At 37.7% G+C, this 17013-nt stretch overlaps 1 protein-coding gene across 1 annotated transcript in view; it reads left to right on the forward strand.

The window, feature by feature from the left end:
• Positions 1 to 9475: 9475 nt before the first annotated feature.
• The window catches only part of LOC138373618 (uncharacterized), a 10584-nt gene continuing 3046 nt past the window's right edge, over positions 9476 to 17013 (forward strand). The window contains exons 1-3 of the mRNA XM_069339957.1: positions 9476 to 9569; positions 13981 to 14087; positions 16596 to 16702. The gene's annotated coding sequence lies outside the window, so the exon portion shown is untranslated. The remainder of the gene's footprint in view (positions 9570 to 13980; positions 14088 to 16595; positions 16703 to 17013) is intronic.

The raw sequence follows: 17013 nt of genomic DNA on the forward strand, positions 1-17013 counted from the left end.
GAGAATGAGTATCCAAATGAGCCAGATGGACGTTAGAAAGAACTTTTTCAGTGTCAGAGTATAGAGCACTGTAGGCTCAGGAACCTGTACACCAGCTGTTTGACGGTTGAGAGGCGGGACCAAAGAGCCAGAGCTTAACTAGTTGAGTACACACGTGCGTGAGGGCAACACACAAAGCCTCTTCACAACCCGTCAAAGGATTGGTCTCATCACTCCCAGAGCCCCCAACACCAGTTTACACACAACCAGTTAAATCTACCACTTCCACCTTGAATACTTGAGAAAAATTGTAATTTAATGCTCGCTTGAATAGTTTGTAAACATTCTTTGTAAGTTTACTCTCCTGTTTTATAAAGAGAAATTAGTTTTGAAGTATTCGCTAATTACTTATATAGAATCACCATTTAAAAAAATGTTTAAAAGTGTTACGGCCCTACTGGGACGCAACCGTGTTCTTCTCTGATGGTAGGAGAGTTTGGGAATCCAGCCCAAAGTTAGTAGAGGCTTTCAAGGGGTGTGTTCCGTAAGGCAAGTAAAACTAAAGGGGGAGGGATACAAATATTTCAATTTTCCGATATATATTTCCACCACCGTAATTTAAAGTCATAAAAGGGAATTATAACTACACAATGTACAATGAGGTCTCCCTCTCTGAAGACGCTCAACACTCTGCGATGCTTCTTCTAGGTAGCCCTGGTCTCTGCTTCTGTGGTTCACGATGCATCCACGATAACTCTACGACGAATCTATCCTGGCCACAAGCCAGCCAAATCACAGTCCAACTGGGTGCTTCGTCGTGGAGGCCTTCAACCACAATCCAGCCTGTAGCTGGCAGGTACCGATCAGCTCCGCTGTGTAGGCCACTCCACGACCGATACTTAGGGTTGCGTGCCCTAGCCGGGAGTCTCGTGTGACTCGCTGGTCACTCTCCTCATACAGCACCCCAGTGGGTGGTCTCTTCCACCAGCCAGCCCCGGATAAGGCGATTCCCGACACTTCCACTCCTCAGGCAGGCTATTACACTCTCAACAGAGTTCGTCTGGGGGTGGCTCACAGCTTTTTCAAAGCAGACTCGTGAAGAGACCTTGGCTGCCTTGGGTAGACTGATCCATAGTCCAACACAGCAGTCCCAGGTCGACTCTGCAATCAGACACGTCATTAATACTGGGACGCTTCACTCACAAGCTTAGACAGAAACGTCCACCTCTCTACTCCATAGATGGCGTTGCTGACTAAGCGCCACCTCACCAGAGGTCAGCAGCGGCTACGTCATGAGCCGGCTATGACAGGCATCCAGCACCTGTGGCCGGTATATCCCGTCCTTACTAGATGGCGTCGTCCATTTGGAGTGGGTTTCGGGAGTGGACTCACAGATGCCGTTGTCGTCACTGCTCCGTGCTCCGACGCTGGACTCGGGTCCATAACATTTACTCATATATATCATTATGAAAATTTGATGTGGTGCGATGGTTCCACTAAATTTTGTATTCAAATTCATTGCTTTAAACTTGCTTAAAACATTAGCAGAGAGAATCTAACCTTTGAACTTTAAGCATTTTGTTTAGAAAGACTGAACTTGTAAGCTGACCCTAAACATTGTGTAGGGAAAGATTGAACTTGTCAGCTGTTACGGTGCCCTCGCCTATATCTTATGTTTGCCTGCTTTAAGAGTCATATCAGCTCTCCCTACTGATTCTCTGAGGTTCAGGGAGTCTATTGATATATGTGGCGACCAGACCGGCTGCCAGTTAAGGGAGAAAGTTACATTATAAGTTGTAATTAAGGGGAATTGGCACCCTGATATAAAATGAAAGAGTATCCCCTACTCCAGATATAACGTTTTGGAAGGGACACTAGCCGATCGCGGATTGGCCGACTTAGGTCGCGGGCGACCAGTCAGGGCCCGCCGTGACATCACCGAGTGCCCCGGGGGGCCCCAACGTCAAAGTTGACCTGACCTTGGAAGCGAGAGGACGCACCTCGGTCAGCTCTCAAGGATTTGAGGCTCTACAAGCCTTTTTTAGTGGATTAGTGCTGGCTATCGCAGCCATTCTGATGTATTGGAGACCCCGCGCTTCTGGGAAGCAAAAAGGAACCAAGTTTATGGAGCAAAAGAGTGCCAAACTTGGAAAATATTCGGCGACGACGCTGGACGTTGAGGGCCTGGAAAGGTGTGGCGGGCAAGCCTAGCTGTGACCGGGTCATATCCACTGAGGGTTTTGGAAGGACGACAACGTTCCTAGGACAAGGAGCAATGCCTTGTGGAAGAGGCGAGTGTGGGAAAATAGTGATTAGCTCAGCGCCCATCGATGAACCAGGATTGGGGTAGCTGAATCTCAGGGATTGGAACGGCGACAACGCGAAGGCTCCACGACACCTGAGGACCTGTGGAACGTTCCTGGATTGTCAAGGATCGACTCAGGAAGCGTGGGAACCTCACACCATCGTGGGACAGGCGTCGTGAGCCAGGAATGTAAGGTAGATCATTTTCCCTCCCATTACCCCTTGTGTGAGTAGGCTAGTTTGGCCACAATATTTACTTATGTGTTTGGCAATAGGACATTAATACTTTAGTAGTAGAATAGGCTGCAAGGCAGCTTGTGTCCAGGACTGTCAGAGGGGACAGTGTGTATGGATGGCAGGACAGTGAAGAAGAGGCGCCGACGTGGTGAAGAGGCCCTCCTGTGAGAGAGTGTGGGACTCCTGTCTTTCTGCCCAGTTGAAGGAGTGTTGGAGGTCGTGGAAGAAGAGGCTGACGATCTCCAAACTTATTATCCTTATTTTCATATTCATGTATTACTTGTGATTGTATGTGTGATCATGTAATTTCCATCAGTAAATTCACACATTTTATTATTGTGTTTAAGTGTGCCTCCATTTATAATGTTTCTCTATGAGCATACACGAAGGTTATCATAGTACCACCAAGGGAACACTACGTTCTCTATAGAAGTTCTTATTGCCTGGAGAGTGGTAAAGACAGCACGGACCTATATAAAAGTGTACCCTTAGCCATCCGATCAGTATCAGTGCCTGAATGGTGGCAACTAGTAACGTGGTGGCTAGAGAGAGGTAAAGCCACACAGACCTTCCTGGGAGAGTACCCTGGGCCGACAGTCTAGTAGCAGATCTATGGGAGTACCCAGCAAACACAAATCATCTACACAACGTTCGCCTATCTCTTGCCATAGGTGTGGGAATGATTTGCATTGAGAATGGTGCAGGAGAGCCTTTGAGAAACTTTTACTCAAAAAATCCAAACACAAAGGTTTAATTATAAATTGTTTTTCTACAATTATTTTCTTCCAAATGTAAAACAAATAGTTTTTACATGTTTAAATATAAAATTTATGGTGTTTTTTTGTAAAATTCATTAATAAATTGTGAATGATATATATTGGCTGAGTGAAACCTTTATAATCCATTTAGTTATAATTTGAACAGAAAAAAGTATTTTTCCAAATTTTCTAAAAATTGCTCTTTTTAACACAATTTGACTCCTTATACATTCCACTAAACACTATATCATGTTTAAATATATAATTTATGTATTATTCTCTAAAATAATTTATATAAATTATATAAGTTGCTGGAAAGTGGTGTTAAGGATTTTGAAAACATTTTGTTGTGTTAATATGTTCTTATTAACTATGTCTCAAGTTCACAGTTTATCAAACAAGAATATTAACATTCGTCAACTCTTAAAATCTTATATGTTATCTTGCTGGTGCAAAAAAGGGTGAATCTTTAGGAACAGCTATAGTATCTATATATCACAAATGGTGTTTTCCCTAACTCAAACAATGTAGGGTTTATTATTCTACACATATTTCTAATGACTCTTAGATGTTTACATTCTCTGAAGTATAATTGTGAAGGCTGTGTCCATCACTCTCAACACAGATTCTTAAACTCGTCTCTGCAGGTTCAACTATATAATTAGTTTCCATTTTGAATTTCCATGGACATTTGTATCCAAAATGAAACCAATGTGGTTTCCTTCAGCGCCTTCAGCCAGCACATTTGCTCATTCATTTCCACAGATTCCAACAAGGTAGGGGATTTACAGAAATTTGTATATTCATATTGTTATATATTAAAAATATGAATGCAGTTCAATATGATAAGACAAATACATGAGTTTATGATAAATTCGTTTTCTGTGATATACCATTGATATGCTCTTTTTTTCTTTAAACGGCAGACTAAACTAAAGTGCTCACATCAACAGATTTGATGTATAAATGGTCAACGCTCAACAGAGTTAGTATAAATGTATTAGTATAAATCATAAAAGTATAGAACACGAAACAATGGATATGTATGATAGATGGAATTACTAGTTCCAGTTTCTAGGCAGGCGATGAGTACTCACAATAACCTTAATTAAGCGTCAAAACAAAAATGTGTATACTCTTTTTACTCTCCTGACCTTAGTTCTCGAGCTATGTATTTCATTTTGGTACCAACGTGTTCGCAATAACATTCTCTAGAAGAAAATCAGCAAAAACGGTCACCAAAAGTTATATGAATACCAGCACCCAATAAATACCTACGTAGATGACTCGCCGTGAGTGCCCAAGAGCAACAAAATGTTTTTACTCTTGGGATTGTTATCACTTCCACACTTGTCCTACAGCGTTAATTTTGGTATCAATGTACTCGCAATGAAATTCCCAACACGGTGATATGAATATAAACGTAGAATAATGGTCGCTGCCCACCCGCAAGAGTGTGGGAAGTGGCGGAACTGTTACCCAGTATTGGTGACAAGACGACACATGGGCGATACAGTGCTTTGAAAGTTTATAATTATATCACTGTCCTGACATTATTATTGTATGTACGTCATTCATTTTTGTGCCAATGTTTTCGCAATAGAATGTTCTATGAGCCCGTAGGTAAAAAAGAGCAACAAAGCGTAAGATAGAATAGCACCATATATAAAACAACGCTGGTACATATCAGTGAGCGTCAAACACACACGAAATGTGTGTGTTTGATGGTGGTCAAACGATGTTTGATGTGTTTGATCAGGTGATGTCCTGATCCGCATAATTAAAGTATGAATTATGTTGAGAAAAAATAAGAAAAAAGGGAAAAAACAGGGGTGGGAGAAACATGACAGAAAAAGAGTAAAAATACAATTTGGTCAACAAAACAGCATTGTTTAAAATAAAAGATATGGATTGACATTTTGGGGGTTAGGTTGGTAGGTTACATTGAGTTAATTAGGTAGTACTTAGTGTTTATCTGTTATAGATAGGAGCTGCCTGGTATGGGCCAATAGGCCTTCTGCAGTTACCTTTGTTTTTATGTTTTTGCCCTGTAACCTAAATGGTTAGAGAGGCACATATATGGGCTTAGGGACTGAACCCCACACTACATTTAGCTAAGCTGGTTACAATCTTGATGATATAGTTACAAAATTCTGTATAAGTCGTCACATTATCAATGGGTTCGAGATCAACCACAATTTCCTGAATAGATATAACAAAGGGGATATTAATAGGGTATTAAAATTGTCAACACAAGATAGAACACGAAACAATGGATATGTATGATAGATGGAATTACTAGTTCCAGTTTCTAGGCAGGCGATGAGTACTCACAATAACCTTAATTAAGCGTCAAAACAAAAATGTGTATACTCTTTTTACTCTCCTGACCTTAGTTCTCGAGCTATGTATTTCATTTTGGTACCAACGTGTTCGCAATAACATTCTCTAGAAGAAAATCAGCAAAAACGGTCACCAAAAGTTATATGAATACCAGCACCCAATAAATACCTACGTAGATGACTCGCCGTGAGTGCCCAAGAGCAACAAAATGTTTTTACTCTTGGGATTGTTATCACTTCCACACTTGTCCTACAGCGTTAATTTTGGTATCAATGTACTCGCAATGAAATTCCCAACACGGTGATATGAATATAAACGTAGAATAATGGTCGCTGCCCACCCGCAAGAGTGTGGGAAGTGGCGGAACTGTTACCCAGTATTGGTGACAAGACGACACATGGGCGATACAGTGCTTTGAAAGTTTATAATTATATCACTGTCCTGACATTATTATTGTATGTACGTCATTCATTTTTGTGCCAATGTTTTCGCAATAGAATGTTCTATGAGCCCGTAGGTAAAAAAGAGCAACAAAGCGTAAGATAGAATAGCACCATATATAAAACAACGCTGGTACATATCAGTGAGCGTCAAACACACACGAAATGTGTGTGTTTGATGGTGGTCAAACGATGTTTGATGTGTTTGATCAGGTGATGTCCTGATCCGCATAATTAAAGTATGAATTATGTTGAGAAAAAATAAGAAAAAAGGGAAAAAACAGGGGTGGGAGAAACATGACAGAAAAAGAGTAAAAATACAATTTGGTCAACAAAACAGCATTGTTTAAAATAAAAGATATGGATTGACATTTTGGGGGTTAGGTTGGTAGGTTACATTGAGTTAATTAGGTAGTACTTAGTGTTTATCTGTTATAGATAGGAGCTGCCTGGTATGGGCCAATAGGCCTTCTGCAGTTACCTTTGTTTTTATGTTTTTGCCCTGTAACCTAAATGGTTAGAGAGGCACATATATGGGCTTAGGGACTGAACCCCACACTACATTTAGCTAAGCTGGTTACAATCTTGATGATATAGTTACAAAATTCTGTATAAGTCGTCACATTATCAATGGGTTCGAGATCAACCACAATTTCCTGAATAGATATAACAAAGGGGATATTAATAGGGTATTAAAATTGTCAACACAAGATAGAACACGAAACAATGGATATGTATGATAGATGGAATTACTAGTTCCAGTTTCTAGGCAGGCGATGAGTACTCACAATAACCTTAATTAAGCGTCAAAACAAAAATGTGTATACTCTTTTTACTCTCCTGACCTTAGTTCTCGAGCTATGTATTTCATTTTGGTACCAACGTGTTCGCAATAACATTCTCTAGAAGAAAATCAGCAAAAACGGTCACCAAAAGTTATATGAATACCAGCACCCAATAAATACCTACGTAGATGACTCGCCGTGAGTGCCCAAGAGCAACAAAATGTTTTTACTCTTGGGATTGTTATCACTTCCACACTTGTCCTACAGCGTTAATTTTGGTATCAATGTACTCGCAATGAAATTCCCAACACGGTGATATGAATATAAACGTAGAATAATGGTCGCTGCCCACCCGCAAGAGTGTGGGAAGTGGCGGAACTGTTACCCAGTATTGGTGACAAGACGACACATGGGCGATACAGTGCTTTGAAAGTTTATAATTATATCACTGTCCTGACATTATTATTGTATGTACGTCATTCATTTTTGTGCCAATGTTTTCGCAATAGAATGTTCTATGAGCCCGTAGGTAAAAAAGAGCAACAAAGCGTAAGATAGAATAGCACCATATATAAAACAACGCTGGTACATATCAGTGAGCGTCAAACACACACGAAATGTGTGTGTTTGATGGTGGTCAAACGATGTTTGATGTGTTTGATCAGGTGATGTCCTGATCCGCATAATTAATAATAAGTATAATAATAATATAATATAAGTATAATAATAGTATAATAAGAGCAAAGCGTTCCTATTACGAGAATAGATTCAAAGAAGCAAAAGGCAACATAAAAAGCACATGGAGAGCCATCTCTACCATCCTAGGAGCTAAACAACATTCACATAATAAGATAAAAATCTCCAAGGATGGTTATACACCTGCAACAGATCTTGAAACAGCAACTGAATTTAATAGCTTCTTTTCATCGTTTGGTGCTCACCTTGCCCGAAAAATCCCAGAGACTCAGACATATGTTACCACATATCTTTCACGCAGCTATCCAAACTCTCTTCTCCTCTCTCCGGTCAGCCCTACAGATGTTGTGTCCATCATTCACTCGCTAAAAACCAAAGCTGGGAACATTAGTGAAATACCATCGATGGTACACAGGCGTGCCACCCATGCCCTTGCACCATCCATAGCACTGCTGTTCAACAAATCCCTAGAGTGTCATACCTTCCCTGATATCCTTAAAAAAGCAAGAGTAACGCCAGTTCATAAAGGAGGTAACACGGCAGACATAAATAATTACAGACCCATATCGAATCTACCTATATTATCAAAATTATTTTTTTTTTTTTTACAAACAGCTCTACTCCAATCTTGTAAAATTCAATATACTAAGTCCCTGTCAGTTTGGCTTCCGCTCCCAAAAGAGTACCAATGATGCTATTGTTAGTCTGCTTGACTTAATCTTCTCAGCCCTTGACAAAAGTGAGTTTCCAATTGAACTCTTCATCGGCCTGAGAAAGGCCTTTGATACTGTTAACCATAACTACCTCTTACTTAAATTCCACCATTATGGAATCCGTGGCCTTGCCCTAAACTATATCCGATCCTATCTTAGTAACAGACACCAATATGAAGCCATCAATGATATAACCTCTCCCACTCTACCACTTAATTACCGTAAAGGTGCCACAGAGCAGCATCCTAGGACCCTCCTGTTTCTTATATACATCAATGATCTCCCTAATGTCTCTAACATACTTAAACCTATATTGTTGGCTGATGATACTACTCATCTACTCTGACCCCAACCCACTCCTGTTAAATAATGTTGTAAACAATTAATTAAAAAAAGTCTACTTGTGGATGTCAACCAACAAACCTCACACAAAACATAGAAAAGACCTACTATATCTTATTTGGAAACAAATCAACAAATGCAATTCAGCTTCAGATAGATAATGTAAACATTAGCAATAAAAATGATGGAAAGTTTCTTAGCCTATACTTAGACAAGAGACTCAACTTCCGCACCCATATACAACACATAACTAAAAAGGTTTCTAAAACAGTTGGTATACTGTTTAAGATCAGATATTATGTACCCTACTCTGCTCTCCTCTCACTCTATTATGCACTTATCTATCCCTATCATTCTTATGGCGTTTGTGCTTGGGGTTCAACCTCTGCAAACTACCTCAAGCCCATCATCATCCAGTAAAAATCTGCTATCAGGACAATAAATAACTCTACCTTCAGACAACACACAGCTCCCTTGTTCAAATCCTTAAACATGCTAAACAAATTCACTCCATACATTCTCCTGTGTAAATTACGTTTATAAAGCCCTTTTTCTAACTGCAAACCCTGTTCTGAAACTCTTCCTGGACAGATGTAATAGAACACATGGCCACGTCCCCACCAGACATAAATATCTCTTTGATATCCCCAGAGTCAAACTTAATCTATGTAAACACTCTATGTAAATAAAGGGACCTAGTCTATGGAACTCACTCCCTTATAATGATTTGAAAAGCTGTCCAACTTCTGCCATATTCAAAAATAAAACCAAAAAGTACCTGTAGTACTTTTTAAGTACGAGGGAGTAATGCGCAAAGCGTCCCTCACCTGTGACGTCACAGCGTCACCTGACGCCATATCAACACATCGGCCATTTTGTCGTCAGTTCAGTCATGGCGAGGACTAACCCTTCATGCAAACTGCACCTACTATCAAGAAGAAGAAGATTTTGTGTTCCACCGATAGTATTATCGTAAGTAAGCACTTATATTTTATATTTTATTAAATTAATTGATTCTATTTTTCTGTAATAAAGGTCCAAAGGGTTGTTAAGGAACAAGGGTGTAGCGATACCGACGCTCAGTGCGCTCAACTCACACCAAAGTATCACCTGTGTAGCTTCTGTAATTAGTGTTAATTAGTTATGCTATAAGATAATGAAGCGAGTATAAGATTAACTCGCTACAAGGGTACTGTGTTGGGAGGTGAGGGCTGTTACTGGTGTCTGTGGGGATGTGAGGACTTGTACCAACCACTATCACCACCAGTACCTTGTCTTGCATCCTGCTTAGTATTCCTATTGAGATATGAAGTATTATTGCATTCATATAATTATTCATTCATTGTCATTACTATTTTTATGGGCTATGTTCTGTTACCCTAATGCTTTTTACCCCTGGGCATGTCCATTTACTCTCCAGCCCTTCACAAGCCACTGCTGCACCCCCTCCATGCCCATACTTACTGTGCTTATTCTTACAGGACTGCACTGCATTATGTGGTGCTCACTGCCTGGACACCTTGATACATGCATTATAGGGTTCTGGTAGTTGTTCTACTCACCAAGCCCTTCCAAGGCCAGGCTTGACATGTGAGAGCTTGGTCCAACAGGCTGTTGCTTGGACAGGCCCCTCAGGCCCACATATCCACCACAGCCTTGTTTGTCCGGCACTTCAAAATCAAATGTTTATTTACGTAAGGTACATACATATTTTTAGGTAAGGTACTCTTTATTTGGGTAAATTTATCTTCGTAGTATTTAGCTTTGGCTCGTCTAATTATCTTGGATAGCAATAACGAGTAATTCTTTGAGAATTCTTTGGAGACAATTCCTAACCTATACTTCTCCCAACCTATACTTCTTCTCAAGGTCATCTTCACTTCTTGAAGATGTTCAGGTTTTCTCTTGAAGATGTCGACGGTTGTTCCAGCAATACTGTATTTCTTTTATTGCTGAAAACCTGTTTTCAGCCATAAAAAAATAATCCTGAATCCAGAAAAAAATCCCTTTTGTATCGTCTGGAAATTTTCAAATATTGCTGATCAAACCTGAGTCTAAATTATTTGTATATATTATGAATTACAGAGGTCCCAGGACAGGGTTTTTAGGCACTCCACTTACATTTTCCCACTCTGACTTAACCCCCATTTATACAAACTCAGTCTTATCTTTTAGCTAATAATTTATTGTACACACCATACTCAGCCTGTGTAGGGTAGTTTATTGTGCATGTGTAGTATATATATTTGTGTAGTATATTTGGTATATTTAATGCCTCTAACCTCTCCTCATAGTTCTTGTCCTTCAGTTCTGGGAGCCACTTAGTAGCATGTCTTTGCACCTTTTCCAGTTTGTTTATGTGCTTCTTAAGATATGGGCACCATACAACCGCTGCATATTCCAACTTTGGTCTAACAAAAGTCGTGAACAATTTCTTGAGTATTTCGCCATCCATGCATTTAAAAGCTCTGAATATTATCCTTTACCTGCAATTGGTTGTTGCTGTATTTATAGAATATGATTTGTTCTACTTTACATTTGTTTGTTCCTTTTTTTCAAAATTTCTTTCTGCCTCTCTCCTCACTGCCGTGTAGTTGTTTCTCTTTGTATTACTGGTATGTTTGGGGGTTTGGCCTCTTCGTATATTGATTCCATTTTTGTGTCTTTTGGTCTCTGTCCGTCTTGAAATTTCAGTTGAACAAATCCTGTTTCCTAGTTCTGCATCTTTGTTTTGGTATAAATGTTTTTGTTCCTTTATCATATATTTCACAAAATTGACATACTGTGCATTAATTCATCTCAATTACTTCCTTTCCTAACAGCAAGCCTTTCCAGTAAAATTCTTTGAATTCTTTTCTGACTTCTGGCCTAATGTTTGTTTTATCCTAGTGTGTATGATGCCTAGCGTGTGTCTGGTGCCTGTTGTGTTAAACCGAAGATAAATGCATAAGTATAGGTCAGTAATTTCTCCAGCTTTGAAAGGGGCTTTCATTATGCAGCAGTATTCCACTCTAGAGAGCACTAGCGTCTTGAAAACTATCATCATCGGTATAGCATCTCTAGTGTGAAAAGTTCTTGTTATCTATCCTGTCATTTTTCTTGCAGTTGTGACGGCTACTTTATTGTGTTCTTTAAATGTAAGGCCTTCTGACATCAGTACACCCAAATCCTTTACGTTGCTTTTCCGTTCAATGTTATGATTTGACTGAGTTTTGTAAGTGGTTTCCGTTTTTATATTTTTTATTTTTTCCGTAGCGCATGAGCTGAAACTTATGTTCGTTAATCACCATGTTATTTTCTGTAGCCCATAGAAAGACCTGATTTACATCTGATTGGAGGTTTGCCGTGTCCTCTATGTTGCCTACTCTCGTGAAGATTCTAGTGTCATCTGCAAAGGATGATCAAGTACTATAGGTTGTGTCCTTGTCTATGTCCGATATGAGGATGAGAAAAAGTATTGGAGCAAGCACAGTACGCTTGGGGACTGAGCTCTTTACGGTTGATGGTCCAGATTTTATTTTGTTGACTACTACACATTGGGTTCTATTAGTCAGGAAGTTGTATATCCATCTGCCTATTTTTCCGGTAATTCCTTTTGAACGCATTTTATGTGCAATAACACAATGGTCACATTTGTCAAAGGCTTTTTTTTGTCAAAGCGTTTTGTTTGTCTTCCATGGCATCTAGTGCCATGTCAGAGTGGTCCAGCAACTGTGATAGGCAAGAGCGCCCTGTTCTGAAACCATGTTGTCTGGGGTTATGGAGATGCTGTGATTCCATGTATTTTGTGATCTTACTTCTTAGCATTCTCTCAAAGATTTTTATGATGTGCGATGTTAGTGCTATCGGTCTGTAGTTTTTTGCCTCTGCCTTATTTCCTCCTTTATGGGGCGGTGCTATCTCTGCGGTTTTTAGTATGTCAGGGACAATGCCAGTATCTTGGCTTTGTCTCCAAAGAATGTGAAGGGCCTGCGATAACGTTTTTTACAGTTCTTGATGAATATAGAGTTCCAAGAGTCAGGGCCTGGTGCAGAGTGCATAGGCATACTGTCTATGGCTTCTTCAAAATCCAGTGGGGATAGGATCACATCTGATTTATGATTTGATGTTGGTATCATATCCATGAAAAATTCATTTGGGTTATCAATCAGATGGATGGAGAGCTACACTCGTGGTGTCCCATTTTCCCAGCACTCTTTGTCATATAATGCTTTGAAACTTTTGACGGATTTGGCCTCCACCACCTTCTCACCTAACATGTTCCAACCGTTTACCATTCTGTTTGCAAAAGTGAATTGTCTTACATTTCTTCGGCATCTTTGTTTAGTTCGTTTAAATCTATAACCTCTTGTTCTTGAAATTCCAGGTCTCGGGAAATCTTCCCTATCAAGTTTATCAATTCCTGTTACTGTTTTGTACGTAGTGATCATATCTCCTCTTTTCCTTCTGTCTTCTAGTTTGGAATATTTAATGCCTCTAATGTCTCCTCATAAATCCTGCCCTTCAGTTTTGGCATGAATGTTTGTGTGCCTTCATCGTATATTTTGCAAAATATGGAATACATCTCATTTACTTTACTTTAAGAATATGGTTCGATCAATTAAAAACCCTCTTGTTCAAATTGCAAAGAGACTGAAAGAGATGCAGCATGCTCAATGGATTATATATTAGTGATTATTATTAGGATTATATATTAGTGAATCATATTAGTGATTCAATTATTATGGTCATAAATTCACTTAAAAATGTAAATTTTAAGTTAAAAAATTTTAACCAAAAAACTTGATATTTTTCATATTTGGAACCATTCCATAATCCCAAGCATAAATGATTATATTTCTATCACTTGCTCTTAAGATTGTTTCATTTAATAGAGGTTGGGCATAATTGTTCTCTGCTGCTAATAGAACTGACTGACTTAGCTATAGGAAAATGTAAAATTAATTGGTTTATCCATTACAGTATTTTGCAGTTTATTTCATGATCCTGTGCTTAATACTTGCATAAATAGTAGATTACAAAATGCATTTTTATATCATTAGTATTGAATAATAATAATGCAAATAATTGACTTATAAATGATGTACAATTAATTGGTAGGTGATATTATATTATTAATATTTTTTCATTCTTGCAAAGCCTTAACAAAGTCATTAACATGTTAATATAAACTTGATCACCTTCCACTTATTTTCTCATGTGCTACCTACATGTACAAAACCTTATTCCTAAATGCATATTTTGTTCTGAAACTTGTCCTTTATATGTTGTGTATCACCATCTCTGGAGAGTTTTATCTGATTGATGTATAAATTACTTTTAATTTTACAGAATATTATTGTTATACTGAATTTATTATTATATAAATAACTTAATTTTACAGAATCATCTATCAACGCACATCCACAAGTTGAGGAGGAGGATGTGACCTTCCAGATGTCTGAAGTACTGAAACAGGCACCAAACAGGCCTGGTGGATCTAGGTACAAGGTAAAATAATTTAATTTTTTTTTTTTTTTTTTTTTTACTAATTGTCCGATATATATATATATATATATATATATATATATATATATATATATATATATATATATATATATATATATATATATATATATACATATATATATATATATATATATACATATATATATATATATATATATATACATATATATATATATATATATATATATATATATATATATATATATATATATATATACATATATATATATATATATATATATATATATATATATATATATATATATATATATATATATATATATATATAATGTGTCGTACCTAGTAGCCAGAACGCACATCTCAGCCTACTATGCAAGGCCCGATTTGCCTAATAAGCCAAGTTTTCTTGAATTAATGTTTTTTCGACTACCTAACCTAACATTTTCAGCTACCTAACCTATCCTATAAAGATAGGTTAGGTTCGGTCATATATCTCTATTAATTTTAACTCCAATAAAAAAAGAATTGACCTCATACATAATGAAATGGATAGCTTTATCATTTCATAAGAAAAAAAATAGAGAAAATATATTAATTCATGAAAACTTGGCTTATTAGGCAAATCGGGCCTTGCATAGTAGGCTGAAAAGTGCGTTCTGGCGACTAGGTACGACATATATATATATATATATATATATATATATATATATATATATATATATATATATATATATATATATATATATATATATATATATATATATATATATATATATATATATATATAATATCTCTATCACATCTATATCACTTTGTGCTTTAGCCCTGGTGGAGCTTGGTCCACCAGGCTGTTGTTTGGAGTGGCCCGCAGATCCACATACAGTCTGCATATGATATACAGTCTGTTGATCAATTAAACTACAGTAGTTAGTTTTTATCATCCGAATGCACCAATATGTGTTCATTCTTCCCAGATGAAGGAACTAGGTAATATTCATCATCTGAATGCACCATCTGATGCTTTAACACATGATACACGAGAGGTTTAAAAAACTTTTAAAACTTTTAAAACTTTTTGACCTATGTATTTAAAAGCAATTCTAAAGTTAAAAAGTGTAGCATAGGCCCCTCGCAGAATGTTCTTAATATGATCCTCAGGTTATAGTTTTCTATCTAAAACCACCCCTAGATCTCTTTCTTGATCAGAATTCTTTATAGATCTCAGTGGCTCGATCATAGAAACTGCTCTAAATCCTTGTTGGCCTGGATTGTGGAGGTCATTGGTCTCTATAAAACTAGTAATCTGACTCCTGATCACTCTCAAATAATTTTATTATGTGGGATGTTAGTGCAACTGGTCTATAATTCTTTGCCAATGCTTGTGTTGTGTTGTGTTGTTTTGGTAGTGATGTGCAATGTGTTGTTTTGGTAGTGATTCGTCCAGTTCTGGTAGTAGTGCGGTTGTTGTGTAGTGTAGTACTTGTGTGCTTGTTAATGACTTGTATTCCAGTCTTGTGGGTATCTCCTTTCCCCTACGGGCCAACTGCTTTGTTCTTACCTAGCATTTTGCTTTGTTTGGGTATGAATGTTTGTGTGCCGTATATTTTGCAAAATTTGCCATATATCTCATTATTTACTCCTCTGCCTAGCAACAAGTCTGTCTAATTATACTCATTAACTGTTTTTCAAAGTTCCCCATAGTGTCCTTTATTGAAATCGAGTTCATGAACCGTTTCAATGTTCTTATTTTCTTCTAGATTATATCTTAAAGTATATTTAAATGTTATTGTTATTAAATGTTATTGTGACATTGCATTGCAATTGAGCTATGTTGTTTACCATACCGTTCATTTCGTGAGTATAAGTATAGATGCCACACTTGTGACAGGTAAAACCATGCCTTTTTTGAAAAACAGCACCGTCTGTTGCACGTAAGAGCAACCCACACTATATTATGTTGCGATATTATTTCAATATTTCCGATTGTATTGATAATTTGAATTTTCATAGATTTCAATTTAGCTGTGTTGTTTACCATACTGTTCATTTCATGAGTATAGTTTATTTTTTTATTTTTTTCATTTCATTTTTTTAGCTGTTCTTATTTTTCAGTGATGGGAATATCAGATCATTTGATGTTCCCAATTTTCTGATGGAAGCATCAGACCATTATAGAATGCATCGGATGAGGTAGTTTGGAATGGTGGGGAGGACGAGAGGGGGGTATGGTGGGGAAGACGAGGGGACAGAGGAGAGGGTAATGGTGGGGAGGACGAGGGGACTGGGGAGTTGGGGATGGTGGGGACAGGGGAATGCTGGGGAGGACAAAGGGACAGGTGAATGGGAGATGGTGGGGGAGGAAGAAGGACAGGGGAGGGGAAAATGGTAAGGAGGACGATGGGACAGGGAAGTGGGAATAGTGGGGATGATGTGGGGACAGGGAAGTGGGAAGGACGAGAGGACTGTGGAATGGGGAATAGCAAAGTGAATTATAATTATATATATTAATTAATTCTTATAAATTTCCAGAAGCCTGTATCAACACCCACACTAATGCAACTGAAAGAGATGTTGAGACAAGTATTGCTGATATGTTGAAGAACGCCCCAAACAAACTCGGTGGAAACAGATACAAGGTAAAGTTTGCCAATTTGCTGTAGTCTAATTCAATTTCTTTTTAGTAATCTTCGAGAACATTTATGCTATGAATAAGATAAAATAATGTAACTGATTTTGATTTATTTACTATTTATTATTTATTTACCGTTATTAGTATAATAGATCTCTCTAGATCTATCTAATATTATTAGATATAATAGATAATAGAATAGAAAATTATTACGAGATCTATTATACTAATAACGGTTTGATAAAATACAGTAGACTGCCTACTGGATAATAGTTCCAGTCCACCTGTAGACAGGGATCTCACATCAGCTTGTATATT

The sequence above is a fragment of the Procambarus clarkii genome, chromosome 42 (assembly GCF_040958095.1).
Source record: "Procambarus clarkii isolate CNS0578487 chromosome 42, FALCON_Pclarkii_2.0, whole genome shotgun sequence".
In the NCBI taxonomy this organism is placed as follows: domain Eukaryota; kingdom Metazoa; phylum Arthropoda; class Malacostraca; order Decapoda; family Cambaridae; genus Procambarus; species Procambarus clarkii.